The sequence below is a fragment of the Triticum dicoccoides genome, chromosome 1A (genome assembly GCF_002162155.2).
Source record: "Triticum dicoccoides isolate Atlit2015 ecotype Zavitan chromosome 1A, WEW_v2.0, whole genome shotgun sequence".
NCBI classification, from domain to species: domain Eukaryota; kingdom Viridiplantae; phylum Streptophyta; class Magnoliopsida; order Poales; family Poaceae; genus Triticum; species Triticum dicoccoides.
In genome coordinates, this window is record NC_041380.1 from 380829036 (window position 1) to 380836054 (window position 7019).

A 7019-nucleotide genomic window follows, 5' to 3' on the forward strand; every position below is an offset into this window, starting at 1 on the left:
TCACTGCATCAACTGAAGATATCGCCCCACAGTGAGCTTTCGGGTTTGGAATTGGTTGAGCAGGCAGCCTTGCTTCATTTACTATCCATTTTGCTCACAAGCATCTTAACAGAATCTTTTAAGCCATTAACTTCATTTGCCATCTTGTTCATTAATTCCAACTGCATCTTCATGATTTCCTCCATTCCATTTGACTTAACATTTTGTTGTTCATTCTGCCTCGGCACTTCAAATTGACTTGGATGATTTGGTGGTCGATTTCCTTGTACTGTCGATCCACTTGCATATGACTGATTATTCTTGTACGACAAGTTTGGATGGTTCCTCCAAGAAGGATTATAGCTATTTGAGAATGTACCTTGACCTTGAGCATAACTTACTTCTGAAACCGATGATCCAATTGCTGAATAGAAGGTACATTCTACTGAAGGATGACCTGCTTGGCCACATACATCACACATTTGAGGCACACTTACTGAAGCTACAGAGGTACCGATGCAATTTGACATGATATTATCCATCTTCTTGTTCAAGATGTCAATCTGAGCCGCCATGCTATCATTTGCAGACACATTATACACACCAGGATGTGGCGGTGCTATTGCTCTTTCACTTGACCATTGGAAATGATGGGACGCCATGCTTTCAATCAATGCAAATGCTTCATCAAGGGTTTTGTTCATGATTCCTCCTCCAGCAGCAGAATCGACAAAAGCTCTGGTTAGAGTGGACAATCCTTTGTAAAAGGTTTGTAACACCAGCCATCTTTCTAAACCATGATGAGGACACATTCTGATTAAAGAGTTGAATCTTTTCCATGCGTCATACAAACTTTCTCCATCATATTGAGTAAACCTTGTTAACTTTTCCCTGTATTCAGCAGCTTTTGTTGGTGGAAAGTATCTCTCAAGAAACGTCTGCAGTAAAGTTTCCCAAGTATCCTTCAGATGTTCAGGCAATGAGTGAAGCCATACTCTTGCTCCATCTCTTAAGGAAAATGGGAATAGTGATAATCTGATAGCACTCGGTGAAACTCCATTTTGCTTGAGGGTGTTACAATACTCCAAGAAAGTCCTGATATGCTCATGAGGGTCTTCTAAAGCTGTCCCACCAAATCTGGACTGTTGTACCATGTTAATCAGAGCAGGCTTCAATTCAAAATTGTTTGCATGAATAATTGGTTGCACCATTTCTCCTGGTATCCCATGATCTCTTGGGATCCACAAGTCCCTGAGCAAAGGTACTGGATCAGGCATCTTTTCTTCTTCTCGATCTTGCAAAGATTCAGCAACTTCAAACCGTGTTTGATTCTCTCTTCTTCTTCTCAATAAAGTCCTTTCAATTTCTGGATCAAATGGCTCTAGTGAATATTCAGGATGAAGCATAAGACAATTTCCTATAAAAGTTCCTAAAATTGACACATGCTAGTTTCTCTCAAAACTGCAGCCAATGTTAGGAAATTGTTAGTTGCCAGCAATACTACATAATCGACCTAAAATAAATTATGATCTGCTTCTACTAATGTGCTAATGAAATTTAAATCCCCGGCAACGGCGCCAAAATGATCGTTTGTAATATAGCAGGGTTTTTACGCCCAGACAACAGATGTCGTGTTCTCCATAGGGATCTAGAACTTCGAAGCACACACTTGAAACATTCAGAACAACCGGACAGATGAATCAAACAGTAGTGACAACAAGCAATTACTAGAGCAAGGTAAAACAAAAATAATATGCAGCAAAGGTAAATGGTTCAGACATCACACACAACTCAAGCAACCAATAAAAGAGACAGCAGCTCACAGGAGTATAACAACTAACTTAATATCCAGCAAGTGCAACAACAATTCAGCAAGAACAAACACACAAGGGATCTCACACATACAGTAACAGAATACGAACTAACACACGACAAGTACGTACTGAACATATTATCAGTATCATAGAGTAGATGATGGAACTATCTCAAACATCACAGGCAGCAGAACAATATTACAAGTTGAACCACCTAGTTTTCTCATGGACACATCAATAGTTAACTGAGATTCAGATTACAAGCTGCAGAATATTCAGAGCAAAAATTCAGAAAACTACAGTAAGAGAAAAGAGATTCAGAGTTATCTCCTGGGTTGTAGATGTTGTGGGCGAAGGAGAGCAGCAGGGACGAAGACGATCAGCGAAGCCAAGTTGGAGAGGATCAGCAAGGGGCCGTTGGAGAGGATCCACAGCTCCGTTTCTTGAGGTTGAAGACGAGGAAGTGCAGCAGGTTGGCGTCGTCGTTGGAGAGAAGTGGTGGATCGGGCGTCTCCACCAATCTCCCGGCGACCTCTTCTCCCTTTCTCTCCTTCGATCTGGTTCTTTTGCTCGTTCCCCTCAATCCCCTGCTTCGATCTGGTGGTGGTTGAGTGGTGGAAGGTAGCGAGGAGTTGGAGAGCAGCAGGTCGGCGATCAGGGGCGGCAGCAAGGTGGAACGGCCTCCGATCTCCTCTTCTTCTTCCTTCCCTCGACCCCCCTTTTCTTGCCCGATTCGATCTGGTGGTAGGTGAGTCGTGGAAGGCAGCGAGGAGTTGGGGAGAAAAAGGCAGTCGGTCTGATCCTTTTCTTTCCTTCGACGCCCTCAACTCCTCTTCTTTCTTGTGGCCTTGCGCGTGGGATCAGATATGCCTCTCGCTGGTCGCGCCAGACCAGCCCCTTCTCACGCCCCCAAGCAGACATCTGCTCTTCTTTGTCTGACTAGGTGCGTAGGTTCTTTTCAGCTCGCCCCTTCTAGTTCTAACTTTTCGCACAAGATGATCCCCAGCATGAAGGTTATAAACACTTTCGATGAAGTTTAGGTGCCTAAACGCACCAGTCCTGCAAGATATGAATAAGTGTTGTAAAAATATCATAATAAGAATATTTCAATAAGAATGAATACTTTATAAGTAAAAACTGTGGTCCAAGGTTTGATTTGTTATGCAAAAAGGCTTGAAATACAATATGAATGAATGTGCTATCAGAAATCCAATGGAGGAGATCGAGTCTTGTGCGGAAAAGTGCGCAAACCTCTGCAGAGTGTACAATCTAATCATGGTTAGCCGTGTCCCCGGTTATGGACATCTTGACTATCTAGTACTTGGATTATCATATGTATCTCATCACTCTAATTTAATATTGTTGGGGTGATAATTACTTTTAATTGGGATTGAGTTGGAGGAACCTTCTCAATGATATTTCAACTACCATGATAGTTAAATAAAATCTATTCCTTTGTTGTAGGGAAAAATTGGCTTTTTGCAAAACTATAACCATAGAGCCTTTCCACCAGCCAAATATGCATGTAGTGATAGCATTATTCAGTTCTTGCTCTACTGTGTTATATTGCCAGCATATTCCATGTGCTGATCCTTTTTCGGGCTGCAACGTATTATGTTGCAGACTTTTCAGACGAGGAGTAAGGTTCATTAGGTCATTGCCGTGCAGCTCTGCTATGCCGTTGGAGTTGACGGACTCACTTTATCTTCCAAGCCTTCTGTTGTTATCGTATTAGATGGCCCTAAGCCATATTTTATTGTCATAAGTTCTCTTTTGAGACATTCGATGTAATAAGTGTGTGATTGCTACTCTATTATAAATCCTTCGAGTACTGTGTGTGTCAGCATTACCGATCCAGGGATGACACTGAAGCACAGAGACTTGACTGTTTGAGGTCAGGTCGCTACAAGGTGGTATCAGAGCACACGCTGAGTGTAGGACACGACCACTAAGCTAAAGCCCTAGATCACTACTCTCTTCTCATTTCTGACTCCTCTCCATCTTCTACTCTTTAGGATGGCGGATGCAAGGAACAAGTTTGCACAACCGGATGAAGAAGAACCTTTTGGACGACACTTGAAGGAAGTCACTAAGTACCTGAACATTGGAATACCAAGCTTCACCGGGACTTACAACGCCACTTTACCAGTAGAGGAGCGATGGATGATTCAAGTTCAAGTTCCAGGAAGGACATTCGCACCAGTCACTAAGCCCATAGAGTTTTCCTTTGATGCACCAACCTGGAGTTTAGGAAAGAGTATGGCGGCCCATATCACCATGGGACGCATTGGAGAAGTTTACCATAAGGATCTTAAGGATACTATCTACCAGATTTGTGGGCGCCGAGATGACCAATGGGAGATGATCAGCACCAGGAAGGATAGATCAATCGCAGCTTTCATCCAGGAGTTAAACCAGCACATTCGTCGCCAGGAGAACCAGATGTGCGTAGGCATGATAAATCTAAAGAAGGCGATGACAAGGATCACGGAACTGGAGGAAGAACTCAAGGCTACTCGCGAAGATTATGAGGAGGAAATCATTGTACTAGTGGGGAAGAATGACGATCTGGAAAGGAAGCTAGGAGTCTTCATGGGAGACCCCGCGCCAGGAGGAGAAGACGATGAACCCAAGGAGATTCGTTCTGAGGACTACATCATCATCGACGACACCAACTCGGACCCCGATGATAGCGATGATGACTATGAAGACGAAGCTGGAGTAGACATCATGGAGTCTTTGACCGATCAATATTTCTAGTAGACCGCCACATCAGTAGTAGTAGTATTCCACCATGTATATAGTATAGTCCGAGCACTTTTGTAATGATAGTTAGATCGTTTGTATGCCCTTGTTTGATTGATTGAGTGATATGATTGTGTTTGTCTCATGTGCATATGGGTAGTGTTTCTCTCACTAGACCTCATTCTATTCTATTCTCTTCCCTCTAGACCCTCAGATGCCTCCAAGACGTGAACCCGGATTTACCTTCCCATCGGAGCTCACTCAGTTGATCCAGCAGCAGAATACACTGATGCAGTTGTTAGTTCAGAACTAAGGCAACAACAACAACAACAACCCAACTCCACCACCACCTGTTCACAACTTAGCCCGTTTTCTAAGGTTGCAGCCGCCGGTGTTTTCCAGTAGCACCGAGCCAATAGTGGCAGATGATTGGCTCCGCAGGATTGGGAGGGAGTCAACCACTGCAGGATGTACAGATTCTGAGAAGGTGTGTTTCGCCGCACATCAGTTGGATGGACCAGCAGCCTCATGGTGGGAGAATTACACTGTCACCTACCCTATAGCCACTGTCACATGGGATCAATTTCAGCAAGCATTTCGTACCGCCCATGTCTCAACGGGAGTGATGAGCATGAAGAAGCGTGAGTTTTGCAACTTGCGCCAAGGGAACCATACTGTGGGGCAGTACGTGGATGAATTTAGTAAGATGTCTCGTTATGCCCCTGACGATGTGGCCACAGATGCCGCGAAGCAGGAGAAGATTATGGAAGGGCTGAATGATGAGATGAGCTTGCAATTGATGGTGGCAACATTTAACAACTACCAGGAGTTGGTAGACAAGGTTCTTATGATTGAGGGGAAGCAACAACAAATTGAGAGCCGCAAAAGGAAGTATGGACAAGGAAGGTACAACTCAGGAGCTCAGCAGAAGCCTCGTCTAACCCCGAACTCGGGAGGACTTGTTCATAACCATGGAGGTCATAACCACAACGGAGGAAGTTCGCATAACCACAATGGTTCCAAGAATGGGACTGGGAATGGAACAAGCAACAATCAGAACCGCTCCAATCCAGCCACACCCGCCAAGAGAGACCTAAGTCACATTACTTGCTTCAAGTGCGGGAAGACTGGACACTATGCCACGGAGTGCCCTGAAGCGAAGAATGGAAACGGTAATGGGAGTGCTGGGAAGAAGCCCAATCCATCCAACAAAGGACAAGTGAACCATGTTAACGTGGAGGAGGTTGAAGGGCAGCTAGACGCAGATATCGGTAAGTTTTTGGTTAAGTATTTTACTGCCCTTGTTCTTTTTGATACTGGTGCATCACATTCATACATATCAAGGGGATTGATTGATAAGTTTAAACTACCAACCCAAGCCCTTAGGACCCCTCTGTTAGTAAGTTCACCTGGAGCAGAGTATATGGCTAGCCGATGGTGCGACCGGATACCCTTAACCATTGGTAGCCATGTTTTCCCGTTAGACCTAATAATTTTGGAGTCACAAGGATTGGATGTGATATTAGGCATGGACTGGATGTCAGAGTATGGAGGAAGCATTGACTGTGCTAGTAAGTCGATTTATCTCACCACCCCGGAGGGAAAAAGGATCAAGTATGTATCTAGGCATACGCCTAGGAGGAGCCAAGTAAATACCCTCACGGGAGTTGTTCAGGAGGAAGTGCCTGTAGTGAAGGATTACCCAGATGTTTTTCCAGAGAAGTTACCAGGCATGCCTCCGGATCGAGACATCGAGTTTTTGATAGAGCTATTGCCAGGTACAGGGCCGATATCAAAGAGACCCTACCGGATGCCCGCAAATGATCTGGAGGAGATTAAGAAGCAGATCAAGGAGTTATTGGAGAAAGGTTACATCCGATGGAGCTCATCACCATGGGGAGCCCCAGTGCTTTTGGTTGAGAAGAAGGATAAGTCTCTAAGGATGGTTGTTGATTATCGTGCGTTGAATGAGGTGATGATCAAGAACAAATACCCACTGCCGGTGATCAATGATTCGTTTGACCAGTTGCAAGGAGCTAAGGTGTTTTCGAAGATCGATCTGCGATCAGGATATCACCAGCTAAAGATCTGGGAGAAGGATACACCTAAAACCGCATTTACCACAAGGTACAGGTTATATGAGTATACGGTCATGTCATTTGGACTGACTAACGCCCCTGCCTATTTCATGAGCATGATGAACAAGGTGTTCATGGAATATTTGGATAAGTTTGTTGTGGTGTTCATTGATGATATAATGGTATACTCGAAGAATGAAGAGGAGCACAAGGAGCATTTGTGTTTAGTTCTTGAGAAATTTAGGGAACATCAGTTGTATGCCAAGTTCAGCAAATGTGAGTTTTGGTTGAAGGAAGTTGGATTCCTTGGACATGTTATATCAGGAGAAGGTATAGTAGTAGATCCCACCAAGGTTCAGTCAGTCACTGAATGGTTGGCACCCACTTTAGTTAGCAAGATCCG

At 44.2% G+C, this 7019-nt stretch overlaps 1 non-coding gene across 1 annotated transcript; it reads left to right on the forward strand.

The window, feature by feature from the left end:
• Positions 1-771: 771 nt before the first annotated feature.
• On the forward strand, positions 772-878 carry LOC119295963. Its single transcript, XR_005144572.1, has one exon. It is a non-coding gene; the product is annotated as a small nucleolar RNA R71 (small nucleolar RNA).
• The last annotated feature ends 6141 nt before the right edge of the window (positions 879-7019 follow it).